The 23,524-nt window shown below is 45.0% G+C and overlaps 1 protein-coding gene across 3 annotated transcripts in view; it reads right to left on the bottom strand.

Annotated features, from left to right (window-relative positions):
• Positions 1-23,320, bottom strand: part of rell2 (RELT like 2) — a 36,661-nt gene extending 13,341 nt beyond the window's left edge. For 2 of the 3 annotated variants that reach the window (XM_038276060.1, XM_038276061.1), the window contains exon 1: positions 22,961-23,320. The gene's annotated coding sequence lies outside the window, so the exon portion shown is untranslated. Of the gene's footprint in view, positions 1-14,050; positions 14,329-22,960 lie in introns of all 3 variants that reach the window. The other variant, XM_038276062.1, reaches the window with a different exon arrangement.
• Positions 23,321-23,524: the final 204 nt, after the last annotated feature.

Genomic DNA, 23,524 nt, shown 5'->3' with positions numbered 1-23,524 from the left:
TGTGTGTCGTCTGCATAGTTATGGTAGCTGATGTTGTTGTTTTTATTAACTGAGCCAGAGGGAGCATGTAGATATTGCACAGGAGGGGACCCAGGATGGACCCTTGGGGAACCCCACATGTGATTTTTGTCATCTCTGATGTAAAGTTGCCTACTGACACAAAAAAGTCCCTGTCCTTTAGGTATGATTTAAACCAGTTGAGAGCTGTACCAGAGAGGCCGACCCAGTTTTCCAGGCGCTCTAACAGGATGGAGTGATCGACAGTATCGAATGCTGCACTGAGGTCCAATAGTACCAGCACTGTGGTTCTTCCACAGTCTGTTTTTATACGGATGTCATTAAACACCTTGATAAGGGTGGTCTCTGTACTGTGGTGAGCACGGAAACCTGACTGGAACACGTCAAAGCGGCTGGTCATATCTAAGAAAGTGTTTAATTGTTGAAACACAGCTTTTTCAATAATCTTACTGATAAAGGGGAGGTTTGATATGGGCCTGTAGTTCTGGAGTAGAAGTTTGTCTAAACTGTTCTTTTTCAGCAGTGGTTTGATATTTGCTGTTTTTAGGGACTGCAGGAAAACACCTGACAGAAGGGACGTGTTTATTATCTGAGTCAAATCAGACGCTATGACAGGCAAAACGTTCTTAAAGAAAGCTGTGGGTAGAACATCAAGGCAGCAGGAGGAGGAACTTAGCTGCTGAATGATTTCCTCTAAACTTTTATAGTTTATTCGGCTGAATTGGGACATTTGGTCAAGATCAATTCCAGTTGGAGGCAACTTTGGTACTGAACTTGATATGGATGTATAAACTGATCCTCTGATCTTTAGGATTTCCTCAGTAAAGAAATTAGCAAATTCATTGCAGGCCCTGGTGGAGTGGAGTTCAGGAGCCACGGACACAGGAGGATTTGTTTACTTGTCAACTGTGGCAAATAATGCACGAGTATTATTAATGAAAGATTCTCTGGCAATGCTATAAGTGAGCGAGCTGACTGTGGCAAGATGGCCACCATGCGTGACGAATAATTGTCTTGATGCCAAAAAGAGCCCAACAGATTTTACTTTCACAAGGGACCCCAAGAGCGAAGGTGCCAAGAAGGGGCCAACCCAGGAAATCCGACCCCGGAGGAGAGATGGGCCCAAGTAAAACCCCCAGCCACTGCAATGCCGGAGCCCCCAGGAGCCGCAGGGACAAGTCTGCGGGCTCCGTCGGCAGCCAGCCACCCTGAAGTGAATCCGGCCCTGGGACCCAGGGATCTGAGGACCCAGGGGCGCCCCACCCCCCCGGCAGGAGCCCAAGCCACGCCCCGGCCGGCCTTGCCCCGAGGAGAGGCCCCCAGGAATGAACCAGCAGCCACCCAGGCATCCACCCACAAACCCCGAGCTCAGTGCACCGGCGAGCCCAGGCGCCAGCCAGCGGAGGGAGAGCAGGACGGGGGGAATGGGCTCCGCACTTAGTGGAGACTTGAGATGTGTTTGGGAGAGGGAGCAGTTCAGACCCCAACCTGGGAGAGAAAAAAAAAAACCTCACAGTCTCAATCACGCCTTCCCACCCTAGTGCCCCCACTCGCACCACAGAAAAAAAAAAAAAAAGCGGACGCACATTCACTCATAACACTCAAATCCAATAATCCCAGGACCAAAGACCCTGCGGCACCGTAGGTTGTTTCCAGGATTATCAGATAATCCAATAAGTGAACCTAAAATCCGGATGGGGGGGGGAGTGGCGACACCGCCACACCAACCCATCTCATTCCTGCTTCGAGCCCGGCCCCCCACCCGCACCCGAATTACACCACCATGAAATTAGCCCCCCGCCCCCACCCCCCCAGAATATGCCCTACATAGATGTGTGTTGTGAAAATGTAGTAGATGGAAGTGCATAAAATGCCTAAAATGCAAAATAAAATTGGGGTGGGGGACATCATTAGAAGATGGGCCCTCCAGTAAAAAACCCCTCCCCAAAAACCTGCATGTGTGGCAGTGTGATCTGGCAGAGAACCTAGATGTATGGAGCAGGCAGAGGGAGGATTTTGTGGATGGGGAGCAAAGGACTGGGGAGCTTACTGCACTCCCAGGGAGCCAGCTCCCCCGCTGACTCCAATAGGCCCCCCGTTCCCCGAGAGCCCCACCAGGGAGACAACCCGCTTGCACCATTCAGAACCCCTACCCCGCACGAAGCCCCGCCAAGGGACGGCACAGACCAGGACCGAGACTGTGACCCAAAGCCCTTCTAAAATCCTCTTCCCTCCACCAACACCCCCGCCCCCCCTCCAGAGATGTGATCCCTCTCCTACATTAACGTTCAAACCACTCACCACACAAGCGAGAAAAGACATCCAGGCCAAGATCATTCCCACTCCCCTTCCCTCCCCTTCCCCCACTAGCAGAGTGCAAACTCCTGAAGGGGTAAGCATCTGCCATAAGGTGTTAATGTCTGTGCGCCCCCCAGCCCAACAGGCCCTGAGGCCACCCAGCACACCAGAGGCCCCGGCAGGGTCCAAAAGCCGGGCATACACCGGCCCAGACCCCAAGCAGCATTCCCCACAGAACCCGAACCCCTGATGCCCCGCCGGAGCCCCCACCCAGGGCAACGTGCCCCAGGGACCCCAGACCCCCGGACCGACCCTGGATCCACCCAGCAGCAGCATAGCTACCAGGCCAATAACCCACGTCCGCCACCATGGAACCCCCCGAGAGCAGCGGACGCCATAGGATAGGCATCCCAACTTCCGCCCCGATGGGGGTAACAGACCCGGGGTCAGACCCACCAGGCACCCCACTCCGAGCGCCCCCGGAGCCCCCCAGGACCCAAGGATCCCTGACACATTTCCAATATCGGCAGCTTGGCTAAACATGACAAGCAGTCATGATGCTTTCTCAACATTTAAATCTCAAATCCTGAGCCTCTGTTCTTTGTTTTTACCTACTTTCAAACTGCCTCAGCAGAACCATTCCTGCAGTGGAGGCTGGATTATCTTGGTCCTTTGGACCAAACCACCCGGGACTAAAAGAAAGCATGAGAGGAAGGCTGCTTATGGCATCTTTTAAATCCTTTTCTCATGTAAGGATGTGAGAATCCGTGGAAGGGATTTAATGAAAGACGAGTTAACTTAGAGAAGAAAACAAGCTGCATAAACAGTCACAGTATTTTATTATCTTTATGCACAGAAGGACATTTCGATCCTCTTTCAGTGTAGAGCTGTTTTCTCAGGCTTGGACCTTCACCTTCCCTCCGTTCTGCTCCTCTTTCCTCCCTCCTCCAGATGCATTCCACATCCATCCACTCCGTTTCTGCTGTGGTTCCTGGTTTACGCTGAAACTTCCTGATTTTCTGCTCACATTTTTCCTTCTCAGAAAAACAGAGACAGAACCTGTTGGACCTGTGGGACCAGTACACGGGTCATACGGTGGGTTACAAGTCAGGGACCTAATGAGAAGACTATTAGCTGCTAATCATGCTAAACTTTGGGTTGCAGCTTGTTTTTCACAGATCTAATCTAACACAGATCTGAATTATCATCAGGCTTTGCTAAAGCAAACCTTCTGGGTCACTCATGAAAAAATACGGCCTCTAAATAATAACAAATAAACAGAAATCATAAACTGATGCTGAAGGAATTCAGGCTGAATATAACTCACGGTAATATTAGCCAAAGTTTGTTACAATACTTTTATTTCAGTAGCTGTATCTATGACAACAAGGCAAACAGCATTAGAGCAGCTGATCCTGATTATTCTAGGAGCAGTACTTCTACATTTAGGTCTCTAACAAACAGGGCTTTCTAACTCCTTTATGTGAACCATTTCAGCACGGTGACGCCTTTAACGGGCCAACAACGGACGCAGAGATGAAGCCTCCGGTTCCGCTCTGATTGGATGAAAGGTGGAGGGGAGTGGGGGGTCTGTGAAACACGGCTGACCAAATCATTGCTGTTTGATGCTTATTGATCATGTAGATTAACGTTGGGATCTGATCCCTTTGAGTATGAAGGAAACATCCGACATCAGCTTTTAACTTTTAGGGCGACATCAGAAACCAAAGGCTTTAGAAAAACCCCTGCTTGTTGCTCTTACACACCCGATATGGTCATGTCCAATAACGCCCCCCCCCCCACCACCACCACCACCAATGTTAGACACTCCCTGGGAGTGACACGTTGACCCTCTTACTGAAGCCATTTCCTGTTCTCCCAGAGCCACTTAAAGGTCGCTCCCAGAGTCAGAAGCTACAGCACACAGCTGGACTGCTTCTAGATGCTCTAATAAAGCCCCTGGCTATTAAAAGGAAAGAAGAAATTTGCTGTATTTTTATAGCCCTTCTCTGTTCACATTCCTTTTTGTTTCTTTAAATGTAAAATTGAAAAAACATGAATAAAAAGGTTTCTTTTAAAAAGGAAAGAAGAAATTGGAAACTAGAGGCTGAAGACAGCATTGAGAAGGAAGCAGAGGATAGATGTCATGTTGGTGGACAGCAGCTGCTTCCTACTGTAGAAGCAGCTGTCCAAGTGTCAGCGGGTGACTATGAACCTATCAGAGCGTAGGTTAGATGCTGAGAACAGCTCAATCTATGGATGAACCATCATTTTCTACCACTGAATAAAAACCAAACAGAGGTAATTATCTTCTTACCAAAGGAACAGAACTATAGAAAGTAGATCAGACAGCTGATCCAGATGCTGCTGCCTGCGTCCTCACTAGAACTATAGAAAGTAGATCAGACAGCTGATCCAGACGCTGCTGCCTGCGTCCTCACTAGAACTATAGAAAGTAGATCAGACAGCTGATCCAGATGCTGCTGCCTGCGTCCTCACTAGAACTATAGAAAGTAGATCAGACAGCTGATCCAGATGCTGCTGCCTGCATCCTCACTAGAACTATAGAAAGTAGATCAGACAGCTGATCCAGATGCTGCTGCCTGCATCCTCACTAGAACTATAGAAAGTAGATCAGACAGCTGATCCAGACGCTGCTGCCTGCGTCCTCACTAGAACTATAGAAAGTAGATCAGACAGCTGATCCAGATGCTGCTGCCTGCGTCCTCACTAGAACTATAGAAAGTAGATCAGACAGCTGATCCAGACGCTGCTGCCTGCGTCCTCACTAGAACTATAGAAAGTAGATCAGACAGCTGATCCAGATGCTGCTGCCTGCGTCCTCACTAGAACTATAGAAAGTAGATCAGACAGCTGATCCAGACGCTGCTGCCTGCGTCCTCACTAGAACTATAGAAAGTAGATCAGACAGCTGATCCAGATGCTGCTGCCTGCGTCCTCACTAGAACTATAGAAAGTAGATCAGACAGCTGATCCAGATGCTGCTGCCTGCGTCCTCACTAGAACTATAGAAAGTAGATCAGACAGCTGATCCAGACGCTGCTGCCTGCGTCCTCACTAGAACTATAGAAAGTAGATCAGACAGCTGATCCAGATGCTGCTGCCTGCGTCCTCACTAGAACTATAGAAAGTAGATCAGACAGCTGATCCAGATGCTGCTGCCTGCATCCTCACTAGAACTATAGAAAGTAGATCAGACAGCTGATCCAGACGCTGCTGCCTGCGTCCTCACTAGAACTATAGAAAGTAGATCAGACAGCTGATCCAGATGCTGCTGCCTGCGTCCTCACTAGAACTATAGAAAGTAGATCAGACAGCTGATCCAGATGCTGCTGCCTGCATCCTCACTAGAACTATAGAAAGTAGATCAGACAGCTGATCCAGACGCTGCTGCCTGCGTCCTCACTAGAACTATAGAAAGTAGATCAGACAGCTGATCCAGATGCTGCTGCCTGCGTCCTCACTAGAACTATAGAAAGTAGATCAGACAGCTGATCCAGATGCTGCTGCCTGCATCCTCACTAGAACTATAGAAAGTAGATCAGACAGCTGATCCAGATGCTGCTGCCTGCGTCCTCACTAGAACTATAGAAAGTAGATCAGACAGCTGATCCAGATGCTGCTGCCTGCGTCCTCACTAGAACTATAGAAAGTAGATCAGACAGCTGATCCAGATGCTGCTGCCTGCGTCCTCACTAGAACTATAGAAAGTAGATCAGACAGCTGATCCAGACGCTGCTGCCTGCGTCCTCACTAGAACTATAGAAAGTAGATCAGACAGCTGATCCAGATGCTGCTGCCTGCGTCCTCACTAGAACTATAGAAAGTAGATCAGACAGCTGATCCAGATGCTGCTGCCTGCGTCCTCACTAGAACTATAGAAAGTAGATCAGACAGCTGATCCAGATGCTGCTGCCTGCGTCCTCACTAGAACTATAGAAAGTAGATCAGACAGCTGATCCAGATGCTGCTGCCTGCGTCCTCACTAGAACTATAGAAAGTAGATCAGACAGCTGATCCAGACGCTGCTGCCTGCGTCCTCACTAGAACTATAGAAAGTAGATCAGACAGCTGATCCAGATGCTGCTGCCTGCGTCCTCACTAGAACTATAGAAAGTAGATCAGACAGCTGATCCAGATGCTGCTGCCTGCGTCCTCACTAGAACTATAGAAAGTAGATCAGACAGCTGATCCAGACGCTGCTGCCTGCGTCCTCACTAGAACTATAGAAAGTAGATCAGACAGCTGATCCAGATGCTGCTGCCTGCGTCCTCACTAGAACTATAGAAAGTAGATCAGACAGCTGATCCAGATGCTGCTGCCTGCGTCCTCACTAGAACTATAGAAAGTAGATCAGACAGCTGATCCAGATGCTGCTGCCTGCGTCCTCACTAGAACTATAGAAAGTAGATCAGACAGCTGATCCAGATGCTGCTGCCTGCGTCCTCACTAGAACTATAGAAAGTAGATCAGACAGCTGATCCAGACGCTGCTGCCTGCGTCCTCACTAGAACTATAGAAAGTAGATCAGACAGCTGATCCAGATGCTGCTGCCTGCGTCCTCACTAGAACTATAGAAAGTAGATCAGACAGCTGATCCAGACGCTGCTGCCTGCGTCCTCACTAGAACTATAGAAAGTAGATCAGACAGCTGATCCAGATGCTGCTGCCTGCGTCCTCACTAGAACTATAGAAAGTAGATCAGACAGCTGATCCAGATGCTGCTGCCTGCGTCCTCACTAGAACTATAGAAAGTAGATCAGACAGCTGATCCAGATGCTGCTGCCTGCGTCCTCACTAGAACTATAGAAAGTAGATCAGACAGCTGATCCAGATGCTGCTGCCTGCGTCCTCACTAGAACTATAGAAAGTAGATCAGACAGCTGATCCAGATGCTGCTGCCTGCGTCCTCACTAGAACTATAGAAAGTAGATCAGACAGCTGATCCAGACGCTGCTGCCTGCGTCCTCACTAGAACTATAGAAAGTAGATCAGACAGCTGATCCAGATGCTGCTGCCTGCATCCTCACTAGAACTATAGAAAGTAGATCAGACAGCTGATCCAGACGCTGCTGCCTGCGTCCTCACTAGAACTATAGAAAGTAGATCAGACAGCTGATCCAGATGCTGCTGCCTGCGTCCTCACTAGAACTATAGAAAGTAGATCAGACAGCTGATCCAGATGCTGCTGCCTGCATCCTCACTAGAACTATAGAAAGTAGATCAGACAGCTGATCCAGATGCTGCTGCCTGCGTCCTCACTAGAACTATAGAAAGTAGATCAGACAGCTGATCCAGACGCTGCTGCCTGCGTCCTCACTAGAACTATAGAAAGTAGATCAGACAGCTGATCCAGATGCTGCTGCCTGCGTCCTCACTAGAACTATAGAAAGTAGATCAGACAGCTGATCCAGACGCTGCTGCCTGCGTCCTCACTAGAACTATAGAAAGTAGATCAGACAGCTGATCCAGATGCTGCTGCCTGCGTCCTCACTAGAACTATAGAAAGTAGATCAGACAGCTGATCCAGACGCTGCTGCCTGTGTCCTCACTAGAACTATAGAAAGTAGATCAGACAGCTGATCCAGATGCTGCTGCCTGCGTCCTCACTAGAACTATAGAAAGTAGATCAGACAGCTGATCCAGATGCTGCTGCCTGCGTCCTCACTAGAACTATAGAAAGTAGATCAGACAGCTGATCCAGACGCTGCTGCCTGCATCCTCACTAGAACTATAGAAAGTAGATCAGACAGCTGATCCAGATGCTGCTGCCTGCGTCCTCACTAGAACTATAGAAAGTAGATCAGACAGCTGATCCAGATGCTGCTGCCTGCGTCCTCACTAGAACTATAGAAAGTAGATCAGACAGCTGATCCAGATGCTGCTGCCTGCGTCCTCACTAGAACTATAGAAAGTAGATCAGACAGCTGATCCAGATGCTGCTGCCTGCGTCCTCACTAGAACTATAGAAAGTAGATCAGACAGCTGATCCAGATGCTGCTGCCTGCGTCCTCACTAGAACTATAGAAAGTAGATCAGACAGCTGATCCAGACGCTGCTGCCTGCGTCCTCACTAGAACTATAGAAAGTAGATCAGACAGCTGATCCAGATGCTGCTGCCTGCGTCCTCACTAGAACTATAGAAAGTAGATCAGACAGCTGATCCAGATGCTGCTGCCTGCGTCCTCACTAGAACTATAGAAAGTAGATCAGACAGCTGATCCAGATGCTGCTGCCTGCGTCCTCACTAGAACTATAGAAAGTAGATCAGACAGCTGATCCAGATGCTGCTGCCTGCGTCCTCACTAGAACTATAGAAAGTAGATCAGACAGCTGATCCAGATGCTGCTGCCTGCGTCCTCACTAGAACTATAGAAAGTAGATCAGACAGCTGATCCAGGCGCTGCTGCCTGCGTCCTCACTAGAACTATAGAAAGTAGATCAGACAGCTGATCCAGATGCTGCTGCCTGCGTCCTCACTAGAACTATAGAAAGTAGATCAGACAGCTGATCCAGATGCTGCTGCCTGCATCCTCACTAGAACTATAGAAAGTAGATCAGACAGCTGATCCAGACGCTGCTGCCTGCGTCCTCACTAGAACTATAGAAAGTAGATCAGACAGCTGATCCAGATGCTGCTGCCTGCGTCCTCACTAGAACTATAGAAAGTAGATCAGACAGCTGATCCAGACGCTGCTGCCTGCATCCTCACTAGAACTATAGAAAGTAGATCAGACAGCTGATCCAGACGCTGCTGCCTGCATCCTCACTAGAACTATAGAAAGTAGATCAGACAGCTGATCCAGACGCTGCTGCCTGCGTCCTCACTAGAACTATAGAAAGTAGATCAGACAGCTGATCCAGATGCTGCTGCCTGCGTCCTCACTAGAACTATAGAAAGTAGATCAGACAGCTGATCCAGACGCTGCTGCCTGCGTCCTCACTAGAACTATAGAAAGTAGATCAGACAGCTGATCCAGATGCTGCTGCCTGCGTCCTCACTAGAACTATAGAAAGTAGATCAGACAGCTGATCCAGACGCTGCTGCCTGCGTCCTCACTAGAACTATAGAAAGTAGATCAGACAGCTGATCCAGATGCTGCTGCCTGCGTCCTCACTAGAACTATAGAAAGTAGATCAGACAGCTGATCCAGACGCTGCTGCCTGCGTCCTCACTAGAACTATAGAAAGTAGATCAGACAGCTGATCCAGATGCTGCTGCCTGCATCCTCACTAGAACTATAGAAAGTAGATCAGACAGCTGATCCAGACGCTGCTGCCTGCGTCCTCACTAGAACTATAGAAAGTAGATCAGACAGCTGATCCAGATGCTGCTGCCTGCGTCCTCACTAGAACTATAGAAAGTAGATCAGACAGCTGATCCAGATGCTGCTGCCTGCGTCCTCACTAGAACTATAGAAAGTAGATCAGACAGCTGATCCAGATGCTGCTGCCTGCGTCCTCACTAGAACTATAGAAAGTAGATCAGACAGCTGATCCAGACGCTGCTGCCTGCGTCCTCACTAGAACTATAGAAAGTAGATCAGACAGCTGATCCAGACGCTGCTGCCTGCGTCCTCACTAGAACTATAGAAAGTAGATCAGACAGCTGATCCAGACGCTGCTGCCTGCGTCCTCACTAGAACTATAGAAAGTAGATCAGACAGCTGATCCAGACGCTGCTGCCTGCGTCCTCACTAGAACTATAGAAAGTAGATCAGACAGCTGATCCAGACGCTGCTGCCTGCGTCCTCACTAGAACTATAGAAAGTAGATCAGACAGCTGATCCAGATGCTGCTGCCTGCATCCTCACTAGAACTATAGAAAGTAGATCAGACAGCTGATCCAGACGCTGCTGCCTGCATCCTCACTAGAACTATAGAAAGTAGATCAGACAGCTGATCCAGATGCTGCTGCCTGCGTCCTCACTAGAACTATAGAAAGTAGATCAGACAGCTGATCCAGATGCTGCTGCCTGCGTCCTCACTAGAACTATAGAAAGTAGATCAGACAGCTGATCCAGATGCTGCTGCCTGCGTCCTCACTAGAACTATAGAAAGTAGATCAGACAGCTGATCCAGATGCTGCTGCCTGCGTCCTCACTAGAACTATAGAAAGTAGATCAGACAGCTGATCCAGATGCTGCTGCCTGCGTCCTCACTAGAACTATAGAAAGTAGATCAGACAGCTGATCCAGATGCTGCTGCCTGCGTCCTCACTAGAACTATAGAAAGTAGATCAGACAGCTGATCCAGACGCTGCTGCCTGCGTCCTCACTAGAACTATAGAAAGTAGATCAGACAGCTGATCCAGATGCTGCTGCCTGCGTCCTCACTAGAACTATAGAAAGTAGATCAGACAGCTGATCCAGATGCTGCTGCCTGCGTCCTCACTAGAACTATAGAAAGTAGATCAGACAGCTGATCCAGACGCTGCTGCCTGCGTCCTCACTAGAACTATAGAAAGTAGATCAGACAGCTGATCCAGATGCTGCTGCCTGCGTCCTCACTAGAACTATAGAAAGTAGATCAGACAGCTGATCCAGATGCTGCTGCCTGCATCCTCACTAGAACTATAGAAAGTAGATCAGACAGCTGATCCAGACGCTGCTGCCTGCGTCCTCACTAGAACTATAGAAAGTAGATCAGAGAGCTGCAGCTGATCCACATGCTGCTGCCTGCGTCCTCACTAGAACTATAGAAAGTAGAGCACATCAGCCCTGTTCTGAAGTCCTTCCTTTTGCTCCGAGAATAGACTTTAAAATCCTTCTGTTAGTCTAGAAATCACTAAATAGGTCAGCACCTCAATCCATAACATATCAGTCTCCTTTCGGGGACAGAGTCTCCCCACGAGGACAGAGTCTCCTCTCCAGGACAGAGTCTCCTCTCTGGGACAGTCTCTCCCCTCCAGCACAGTCTACTCTCCAGGACAGAGTCTCCCCTCCAGGACAGAGTTTTCCCTCCGGGACATAGTCTCCTTTCCAGGTCAGTCTCCTCTCTGGGACAGAGTCTCCAATCTTGGACAGAGTCTCCCCTCCTGCACATAGTCTCCTTTCCAGGAAAGAGTCTCCCCTTCGGGACAGAGTCTACTCTCCAGGTCAGTCTCCTCTCTGGGACAGAGTCTCTTCTCTGGGACAGAGTCTCCTCTCTGGAACACAGTCTCCTTTCTGGGACAGAAGGCTGATTTATACTTCAAAACTAGGTCATTTGCGTAGGTGTCGCTGTGAACGCAAAGATGTGAACGCAAAGATATCCCTGCCCCGTCCGCAGACAATCTGCTGCACCTCTCCCAAATTGTAGGTGACCGCAGACAGTGCCGCAGACAGGAGGCCAGCTTGTTTTGTTTTTATGACCCTGATTGCGGAAAACGCCTCGTGAAGATAGACCAGCTAGAAAAGCGAGGTGTACAAGAAAGCTGGGACCCTTTTTCGACCTGGATCTCCACTCTTTTTTGCAGTCATATGCCTCCGTTGTCGGTCAAACTTTCTCCCACTTCCTCACTGCCTCGGCCATATCTAGACCCACTTTGATAACGCAAACAACACTCAAAATTGAGCATGAATCAAAAATGTCTGCATCAAGCTCAACGCGACACACTGCTGCGGTGAGTATAACCAGCCCTGGAGTCTCCTCTCTGGGATAGAGTCTCTTCCCCAGGACAGAGTTTGAAACAAAAACGGGTTCATCCCAAAGACACGACGCCCAGAAACAACGCCGACCATGTGGTTTACACCATTCAGTGTAGTGAAGAGAGTAGAGACCTGTAGGTTGGAGAGACCAAGCAATCACTCAACAGGAGCCTCAACACAGGAGGGGAAACTCCTCCGGACAGGACTGTTCACCTAAACCTGAGGGCTAAAGGACAGTCTTTAGAGGACAACGACGTACATATTCTGGCCAAGGAGGAAAGATGGTTTGAGAGAGGGGTTAAGGAAGCTATCTTTGTTAACCTGGAAAAACAGCAGAGGAGGGGGTCTTAGACATAACCTTTCACCTACTTCCAAAGCACTGTTAGAAACTACCCAGAAGATTTACCTCCCACCTGCCCTCACCTGACTCTCACTTCAATGAGGCATGTGACTGAAACCACTCTGACAAGGGAGTTAACGACCTACAGTGCCCCCAACGATCATTAACCCCCCAGGTGACCCTCTTGGCCTATCCTTTTGTTCCTCCTCACTCTTTGTTCCACCTCCAGTATATTAATATCAGTGCTCCCCACCAATAGTAAGACCTGAAGATGCCCCTTGCATGACAAAACTTTACATCCAGTTGCCTAAACTGAACCTTTCAAGCTTACTATGACGTGGATTAAAGTTCACAAATATAGTAAAAATGTGAATAAACCAAACTAGTATGGAAAAAAATCCCTTAACAGCAAAAAAACGGAATATGGCAAGACCCAAAATACAAAACTGAGACTCATGGAAAAACCCAAACATGAACTAACCGACAGAAGGAATTCCAAAAGAACCCCGTCATAAATGGCCCGTTCATCAGCAGAGCAGCGTTTCAGCCTGCATCAGCTGGAGCCCACATCTTAGTGGCTGCTATGACCTCCTGAGGACAGTGACTAAAGTCTTCCTCTCCAGTCAGAATGTTAAACTGCAGCGGGGTATTACTGGTGAAGTTGGATACAGTCAGATACTCATTTCAAGCCTCCTTAAAGATGCTGATGGTTAGGTAACCAAAAAAGTCCAGTCCTGTGGTAGACCCAAAGAAATGTCATCTGCCCTGAGCTGGAAGAACAGACTGGATCTCCGTCAAGACCTGGAAAGAACCTCGGCCCAAAAAAACCTGTCACTGGGAACAACTGGCGACCCATAACCATCAGACGGCATCTGACTGAGAAGAGTTTGATGGTCCTGATGGCCCTCAACGGTACAGGCAGGAGATCTCACCTGAGACGTTCTCCCAGTGGAGGGCCACCATCAAGCTCTGGAGGGTTCCTCCTCCCATGGAACAGCGGAGCTTCAGGAATCAGATGGTAGATGTTCCCTTATGACTGAAGGCCAGGGTCTGTTTGGTGATGACTGGTGTTCTAAACTCAATCAGAACCTTTGGTTTGGTCTGGAAGCCCTTCATGAAGCCATCTTCACCACTAGGGGCAGCTTTCCCTGTAACCTCCTGGAAAAAGAGCATCAAACGACCACGCCACATTTCCGGTGTCCTTTTTGAACATTTGGGTTCTGGTTCTTAGACATTTATTCAGCCAATGAACAGATTAAAGTTGGATCGGAGTGATGTCAGACCATCTACCTTCAACCAGGACCTGGAAGAAACCTGAAAGGGTCCGATTCTTCTCACTCAAGTCATATGACCAAGTTGATTTGTACAGGAACTCTGACCTATAGCTCACATGTCCAGGCGGGTAGATGTTAGGACCAGGTGTTCTGCTCAGGGTTGATTCTGTAGGATATGGGTTTCCCTTTGATCCATGAGCTAATCTTTTTATTTCTAATCTAATTATAATCTGCTAATTCCTCCTTAATCTACACAATCCTCCATATCTACAAAAACATGCCTAACAGCCTGCATCAAAATAAAAAGCCAAGTTTACAAAGTCCAGAAAGTAAAAAACACTATGAGTTTCAGAACCTGAGGGTGAAAAGCAGCAGAGCTGAGTGCCTCCAGGAGGGTTGCTGTCCACCTCCATCATCAGCTGACCTACAGCATCATCTCCATCGCCTGTGGCCTGCAGAGAGAAGCTTACCGAGGAGAAGAACTCCAGATCTGCTGCAGCTCTGGTCTGACTGCCGGTGGATTCCTGCGTGGTCCGACGGCACGGCGCTCCGTCTGCAGCCTGGAGCCGTGTTGGTATGCTCAGAAAGTTTCTCCATTCAGCTCCATGTTGACACGATTGCTCAACATCCCTTCTGTACACAACCTGATGCACGTCTGTTGTCCAGCTAAAGGCCCTCAGACACGTCACAGCCTTCCTTCACAAAGCTGCGCTGGTTGCCAGAAGAATCCTTCCTCCAGCCCCCTGTTCTAACAATAAAGAGAGAGCCCATTTAATCTCGGAGTCAAAAACATCCAACAAAAATAATTTGATGACATGGAAGCAGGTGGATTTTGAGTTCTGCTGTCACCTGAAGTCCGGTTCAGTTCAGGATTAAAGGTGATCATTAAGAGCTCAGTCTGAGTGATAAATGTTCATTATTTCATCAACACAGACCCTGAATGGTTCTTCCACTACTTTATAAACTGCAGCCATTGTTGATGCATCATTCAATCGTCTGGAACTGGAAAGGTCTGTGTGTGATCCTGGAGAGGCAGCAGGAATGCAGAGCCCCCCCATTTCTCCCAGAAGCCCAAACTCAGCAGCACCTCTTTATAACCAGCAGAATAGATCTATAGAAGTAGATCTGCGGATTAGGTGCAGGATGAAGGTCCGAGGAGCTCCGGCTCTCTGTTGTGGTGACTCCTCAGCAGCAGAGCTGTCCATAGTATTCATGTTTATTCCTCCAGTATAAATCCTGCTGTTTAAAAACACTTTTATAGAAGTTAGAGGATCAACTTCAGCTTTTTACTCCTGTAAAAGTGTAAAAGGAACATTTTTAAAACTACTTAAAGTATAAAAGTAAAATTAATGCAGGAAAAAATGTTAAGGTCAGAAGCTTTACTGCTATACCCTATGAAAGGAAATTTTTTCTACAATTCTGGATGATAACTTCATTTTCTTAGCTTTATTATAACTAATGGTAACAGAGTCACATTTAACTTTGCATCATCTTGATAAACTAGTCAGTTTGGTATGTGGTGAGCAACAAGTTGGGGCAGCACCGAGTCTAACCACAAAGAAATTAATTGTCTAGATGAAACTAATTATTTTGATGTTATTTATTTATTTATTTTTGAATAGAAACAGACCATCATAAAAATGAGCGTAAATGAAACAAAACTAATGAGTCTTTTTTTTAATTTAAGGAATAGAAAGTAAAAAGTTGTCTAAATAATAATTACTCCATTAAAGTACAGATAGCCAACATTTCTACTAAAGTAACAAAGTATTTGTACTTCTTTAATTGATGGCTCTGGCAGCAGGGAAGCTGACTGACCAGTCTGTCCATTCAGATCATCTGCTGATTTTACCAGCAGCTCTGGGTCAATCGCTCCATCCTCCACTCATCAGGGGGCGGAGTTTAACCATCAAAGAATCCCAGTATCCATCCCAGCACTTCCTCATCATTGCTCTATGAGGTGTAAGCCGACCTTCCAGCAGCCAACATTGGGTCTGGGGCGACAAACCTAATGAAGGAGTTTGCCCTGAAATCGAAGGATTGACGGTTCAAGACCAGTGTAGTTATGTCCTTGGGCAAGACACTTCACCTGCATTGTCTACTGATGGTGGTCAGAGGGCCCGGTGGTGCCGGTGTACGGCAGCCAAGCTTCTGCCAGTGAGCCCCAGGGCAGCTGTGGCTACAATGTAGCTTGCCACCATCAGTGTGTGGATGACTGAATGTAGTGTAAAGCGCTTTAGTCATGTCTCCTGAATTGAAAAAAGGTGCTATACAAGTACAGCCCATTTACCATTCCCTGTTAGCCCAGAGAATCAGGCAGCCAGCAGTGTTCAGGGTTCTGAGGTGCATAGCTCTACATTTATTGGTCCCTTCATCACCTACCAGCCCGGTTCTGTTCATCAGCGACTCAGTGGATGGAAGCATCAGCTGGTGGCCTTCTACATTCTGTCTCTACGGGAGCAAATGTATTTTATCACAGCAGGTTAGAAGACGGATGAAGCGTGTCATCTGACCAGATGTAACCGGCTGGTTTTCATCTGACCAGATGCAGCCAGCAGGTTTTGATCTGAATGAATGCAACAGAAAGGTTTTCATCTGAATGAATGAAACCATCTGGTTTTCATCTGACCGGAAGCAACCGGCTGGTTTTGATCTAACTGAATGCAACCGGCTGGTTTTCATGTAAATGAATGCAACCGGCTGGTTTTCATCTGAATGAATGCAACTGGCTGGTTTTCATGTAAATGAATGCAACTGGTTGGTTTTCATGTAAATGAATGCAACCGGCTTGTTTTGATCTGAATGAATACAACCGGCTGGTTTTCATGTAAATGAATGCAACCGGCTGGTTTTGATCTAAATGAATGCAACCGGCTGGTTTTCATGTAAATGAATGCAACCGGCTAAATTTCATGAAAATGAATGCAACTGGCTGGTTTTCATGTAAATGAATGCAACCGGCTGGTTTTGATATGAATGAATGCAACCATCTGGTTTTCATCTGACCGGAAGCAACCGGCTGGTTTTGATCTAACTGAATGCAACCGGCTGGTTTTGATCTAACTGAATGCAACCGGCTGGTTTTCATGTAAATGAATGCAACCGGCTGGTTTTCATCTGAATGAATGCAACTGGCTGGTTTTCATGTAAATGAATGCAACTGGTTGGTTTTCATGTAAATGAATGCAACCGGCTGGTTTTGATCTGAATGAATACAACCGGCTGGTTTTCATGTAAATGAATGCAACCGGCTGGTTTTGATCTAAATGAATGCAACCGGCTGGTTTTCATGTAAATGAATGCAACCGGCTAAATTTCATGTAAATGAATGCAACTGGCTGGTTTTCATGTAAATGAATGCAACCGGCTGGTTTTGATATGAATGAATGCAACCGGCTGGATTTCATGTAAATGAATGCAACCGGCTGGTTTTCATCTGAATGAATGCAACTGGCTGGTTTTCATGTAAATGAATGCAACCGGCTGGTTTTGATCTGAATGAATGCAACAGAAAGGTTTTCATCTGAATGAATGAAACTATCTGGTTTTCATCTGACCGGAAGCAACCGGCTGGTTTTGATCTAACTGAATGCAACCGGCTGGTTTTCATGTAAATGAATGCAACCGGCTAAATTTCATGTCAATGAATGCAACTGGCTGGTTTTCATGTAACTGAATGCAACTGGCTAAATTTCATGTAAATGAATGCAACTGGCTGGTTTTCATGTAAATGAATGCAACCGGCTGGTTTTGATCTGAATGAATGCAACCGGCTGGATTTCATGTAAATGAATGAAACCGGCTGGTTTTCATCTGAATGAATGCAACTGGCTGGTTTTCATGTAAATAAATGCAACCGGCTAAATTTCATGTAAATGAATGCAACCGGCTGGTTTTGATCTGAATGAATGCAACCGGCTGGATTTCATGTAAATGAATGAAACCGGCTGGTTTTCATCTGAATGAATGCAACTGGCTGGTTTTCATGTAAATAAATGCAACCGGCTAAATTTCATGTAAATGAATGCAAACAGCTGGTTTTCATGTAAATGAATGCAACCGGCTAAATTTCATGTAAATGAATGCAACTGGCTGGCTTTCATGTAAATGAATGCAACCGGCTGGTTTTGATCTGAATGAATGCAACCGGCTGGATTTCATGTAAATGAATGAAACCGGCTGGTTTTCATCTGAATGAATGCAACCGGCTGGTTTTCATGTAAATAAATGCAACCGGCTGGTTTTGATCTGAATGAATGAAACCATCTGGTTTTCATCTGACCGGGAGCAACCGGCTGCTTTTGATCTAACTGAATGCAACCGGCTGGTTTTCATGTAAATGAATGCAACCGGCTGGTTTTCATCTGAATGAATGCAATTGGCTGGTTTTCATGTAAATGCATGCAACCGGCTGGTTTTCATCTGAATGAATGCAACTGGCTGGTTTTCATGTAAATGCATGCAACCGGCTGGTTTTCATCTGAATGAATGCAACTGGCTGGTTTTCATGTAAATGAATGCAACTGGCTGGTTTTCATGTAAATGAATGCAACCGGTTGGTTTTCATGTAAATGGATGCAACCGGCTGGTTTTCATGTAAATGAATGCAACCGGCTGGTTTTGATCTGAATGAATGCAACTGGCTGGTTTTGATCTGAATGAATGCAACCGGCTGGTTTTCATGTAAATAAATGCAACCGGCTGGTTTTGATCTGAATGAATGCAACTGGCTGGTTTTAATCTGAATGAATGCAACCGGCTGGTTTTGATCTGAATGAATGCAACCGGCTGGTTTTGATCTAAATGAATGCAACCGGCTGATTTTGATCTAAATGAATGCAACCGGCTGGTTTTGATCTAAATGAATGCAACCGGCTGGTTTTCATGTAAATGAATGCAACCGGCTGGTTTTGATCTGAATGAATGCAACCGGCTGGTTTTGATCTGAATGAATGCAACTGGCTGGTTTTGATCTGAATGAATGCAACCGGCTGGTTTTCATGTAAATGAATGCAACTGGCTGGTTTTGATCTGAATGAATGCAACTGGCTGGTTTTGATCTGAATGAATCCAACCGGCTGGTTTTGATCTAAATGAATGCAACCGGCTGGTTTTGATCTGAATGAATGCAACCGGCTGGATTTTATGTAAATGAATGAAACCGGCTGGTTTTCATCTGAATGAATGCAACTGGCTGGTTTTCATGTAAATAAATGCAACCGGCTAAATTTCATGTAAATGAATGCAACCGGCTGGTTTTCATGTAAATGAATGCAACCGGCTAAATTTCATGTAAATGAATGCAACTGGCTGGCTTTCATGTAAATGAATGCAACCGGCTGGTTTTGATCTGAATGAATGCAACCGGCTGGATTTCATGTAAATTAATGAAACCGGCTGGTTTTCATCTGAATGAATGCAACCGGCTGGTTTTCATGTAAATAAATGCAACCGGCTGGTTTTGATCTGAATGAATGAAACCATCTGGTTTTCATCTGACCGGAAGCAACCGGCTGCTTTTGATCTAACTGAATGCAACCGGCTGGTTTTCATGTAAATGAATGCAACCGGCTGGTTTTCATCTGAATGAATGCAACTGGCTGGTTTTCATGTAAATGAATGCAACCGGCTGGTTTTCATCTGAATGAATGCAACTGGCTGGTTTTCATGTAAATGAATGCAACTGGCTGGTTTTCATGTAAATGAATGCAACCGGTTGGTTTTCATGTAAATGGATGCAACCGGCTGGTTTTCATGTAAATGAATGCAACCGGCTGGTTTTGATCTGAATGAATGCAACTGGCTGGTTTTGATCTGAATGAATGCAACCGGCTGGTTTTCATGTAAATAAATGCAACCGGCTGGTTTTGATCTGAATGAATGCAACTGGCTGGTTTTGATCTGAATGAATGCAACCGGCTGGTTTTGATCTGAATGAATGCAACCGGCTGGTTTTGATCTAAATGAATGCAACCGGCTGATTTTGATCTAAATGAATGCAACCGGCTGGTTTTGATCTAAATGAATGCAACCGGCTGGTTTTCATGTAAATGAATGCAACCGGCTGGTTTTGATCTGAATGAATGCAACCGGCTGGTTTTGATCTGAATGAATGCAACTGGCTGGTTTTGATCTGAATGAATGCAACCGGCTGGTTTTCATGTAAATAAATGCAACCGGCTGGTTTTGATCTGAATGAATGCAACTGGCTGGTTTTGATCTGAATGAATCCAACCGGCTGGTTTTGATCTAAATGAATGCAACCGGCTGGTTTTGATCTGAATGAATCCAACCGGCTGGTTTTGATCTAAATGAATGCAACCGGCTGGTTTTCATGTAAATGAATGCAACCGGCTGGTTTTCATCTAACCGAATGCAACCGGCTGGTTTTGATATAAATGAATGCAACAGCCTGATTTTGATCTAAATGAATGAGCTGTATGTCCTTCAGGGTCCTCTAAGTCAGACAGACCTGCTGAGAGGGAAAGCCCACATGATGATTGAGGTGATGGGGCTCTCAGTGTTGATGCCTGATTTGATGACGAAATTTGATGGAGAAATAATCCATCAATAATCCATCATTAATCCATCAATAATCCATCATTAACTTATCAATAATCCATCAATAATCCATCATTAATCCATAAATAATCCATCATTAATCCATCATTAATCCATCAATAATCCATCATTAATCCATCATTAATCCATCAATAATCCATCATTAATCCATCATTAATCCATCAATAATCCATCATTAATCCATCACTAATCCATCAATATTCCATCAACAATCCATCAATAATCCATCAATAATCCATCATTAATCCATCAATAATCTATCAATAATCCATCATAACCCATAATTAATTCATCAATAATCCATCATTAATCCATCATTAATTCATCAATAATCCATCAATAATCAATCATTTATTTATCAATAATCAATCAATAATCCACGATTAATCTATTAATAATCTATTTATAATCCATCATTAATCCATCAATAATCCATCATTAATCCATCATTAATCTTTCAATAATCCATCATTAACTTATCAATAATCCATCATTAATCCATCAATAATCCATTATTAATCCATAAATAAAATAAATAATCCATCATTAACTTATCAATAATCCATCATTAATCCATCAATAATCCATTATTAATCCATAAATAAAATAAATAATCCATCATTAACTTATCAATAATCCATCAATAATCCATCATTAATCCATCAATAATCCATCATTAATCCATAAATAATCCATCAATAATCCATCATTAATCCATAAATAATCCATCATTAATCCATCATTAATCTATCAATAATCCATCATAAACCATAACTAATTCATCAATAATCCATCATTAATCCATCAATAATCCATCATTAATTCATCAATAATCCATCAATAATCAATCATTTATTCATCAATAATCCATCAATAATCCATCAATAATCCATTAATAATCCATCATTAATCCATGATTAATCCATCAATAATCAATCATTAATCCATCATTAATCCATCAATAATCCATCAATAATCCATCAATAATCCATCATTAATCCATCAATAATCCATCAGTAATCCATCAATAATCCATCAATATTCCATCAATAATCCATCAATAATCCATCATTAATCCATCATTAATCCGTCAATAATCCATCATTAATCCATCAATAATCAATCATTTATTCATCAATAATCCATCAATAATCCATCATTAATCCATCAATAATCCATCAATAATCCATCAATAATCCATCATTAATCCATCAATAATCCATCATTAATCCATCAATAATCAATAATTTATTCATCAGTAATCCATCATTAATCCATCAGTAATCCATCATTAATCCATCAATAATCCATCAATAATCCATCATTAATCCATCAATAATCCATCATTAATCCATCATTAATCCATCAATAATCCATCATTAATCCATCAATAATCCATCAATAATCCATCATTAATTCATCAATAATCCATCAATAATCAATCATTTATTCATCATTAATCCATCAATAATCAATCATTTATTCATCAATAATCCATCATTAATCCATCAATAATCCATCATTAATCCATCAATAATCCATCAGTAATCCATCAATAATCCATCAATTGTCACGATTTGGTGGTGTTGGTTAGAGGACCCAAAAGCAGAGATGAGTAGGTTGAGATGAATAAAGTGATTTAATAGGTAAACAGGCTCTGAGGCAGGAGTCAAAAATCCAACAAAATACCTCACAAGACAGGAGTCAAAAATCCAACAAAAATATCCTAAGAACCAGAATCTAAGAGTCATCAGGGAAAAAGCAAAAACTAAGAACCAGGAAGAGACAAGGAAGGAACGACAGAGAACTGACCAGAGGTTTGATGAGAAGTAAGACGAGGATCCAGTAAACAAGAACTGAAGAAGGAGGGCTTTTAAAGGGAACAGAGACAAAGAGAGAGCTGACGAGGAAATTGGCAACAGGTGCTGGCAGAAAAGAGAAAACAGCAAGGGGGGACAGAGCGGAAAACAGAGCTAGGAATAGAGGACACAAGAGGGCAGCAGAGGACAACAAATGGAAAACCTGGAGGACAGGAACTAACAAGAAAACAACAAAATAATAATAATTAAACACTAAAACAAGGAGAAAAGTAAGACTGAATACTCTAAATAAACATAACAAAACCAAGACTGTGACATCAATAATCCATCATTAATCCATCAATAATCCATCAATAATCCATCATTAATCCATCAGTAATCCATCAATAATCCATCATTAATCCATCATTAATCCATCAATAATCCATCAATAATCCATCATTAATCCATCAGTAATCCATCAATAATCCATCATTTATCCATCATTAATCATCATTAATCATCATTAATCCATCATTAATCCATCATTAATAATCCATCATTAATCCATCATTAATAATCCATCATTAATCCATCATTAATAATCCATCATTAATAATCCATCATTAATCCATCATTAATAATCCATCATTAATCCATCATTAATAATCCATCATTAATAATCCATCATTAATCCATCATTAATAATCCATCATTAATCCATCATTAATAATCCATCATTAATCCATCATTAATAATCCATCATTAATCCATCAAAGGTTTCTGCTCCATAAAAGCTGCTGATCTTTGCAGAGCAGGACGCTCCAGCTGGTTCTGCAGAACCCGTCCTGTAAACCCTTCAGAGAGGATCAGAGCAGAGCCACCGGTCAGGGCGGATCAGCCTCCTCCCCAGCCACCGCCACCTTCCCACCGCATCCCACGCCACAGTGCGACCCGGGGCCCCCGAAGGCCCCCAGCCTCCGGGCAGCAGCTGCTTACCTGCTGGCTTCTCTCAGGAAGGGCCGCCGGCCGCTGCGGGGATGCCGCCCATGTCCGCACCGTGGGGGCGGGGAGCTGCGTCTGCTGCGGAGGACGGGGACAGGACAGGAGACATCAGGAGGTGTCCTCTGGACCCGAGCGGAGCGGAGCGGTCTGTAACTCAACCAGAGACAGGCTGCAGATCCGCTGGGTTTTATAAATAGATTGGACCCTCCCTCCCCTCATCCTCCTCAGAGGCTGCGGATGAAACAGCTGTGCTCTGCAGAGGACCAATGGCTGCACGCCTCAGGCTGAGAGGAGGAGATGCTCCTCAGGAATGTTTGCATGGTTGCAAACAGTCCTTTCATTTATCAGAGTCACAATAAAACGCACATTCTAAAGGTAACGTCACTTCCTGCCGGCCGCTTTCTGCTAAACTTCAGTAAAGCTGCTTATTGTCTTCCTGGCAGGTTTTCTGGATCTTCAAGGTCACAGAGGAGGGGACTTACTCCATCATTTAAACAGCTTTTTATTTAAGATAAACTAGACAGGATTCATCCAAGAAAAACAGAGTGACAGTTGGTC

Source organism: Cyprinodon tularosa, unplaced genomic scaffold (genome assembly GCF_016077235.1).
Source record: "Cyprinodon tularosa strain WSP-4 unplaced genomic scaffold, ASM1607723v1 ctg992, whole genome shotgun sequence".
Lineage (NCBI taxonomy): Eukaryota > Metazoa > Chordata > Actinopteri > Cyprinodontiformes > Cyprinodontidae > Cyprinodon > Cyprinodon tularosa.
This window is presented reverse-complemented; position numbering and strand designations above follow the sequence as displayed.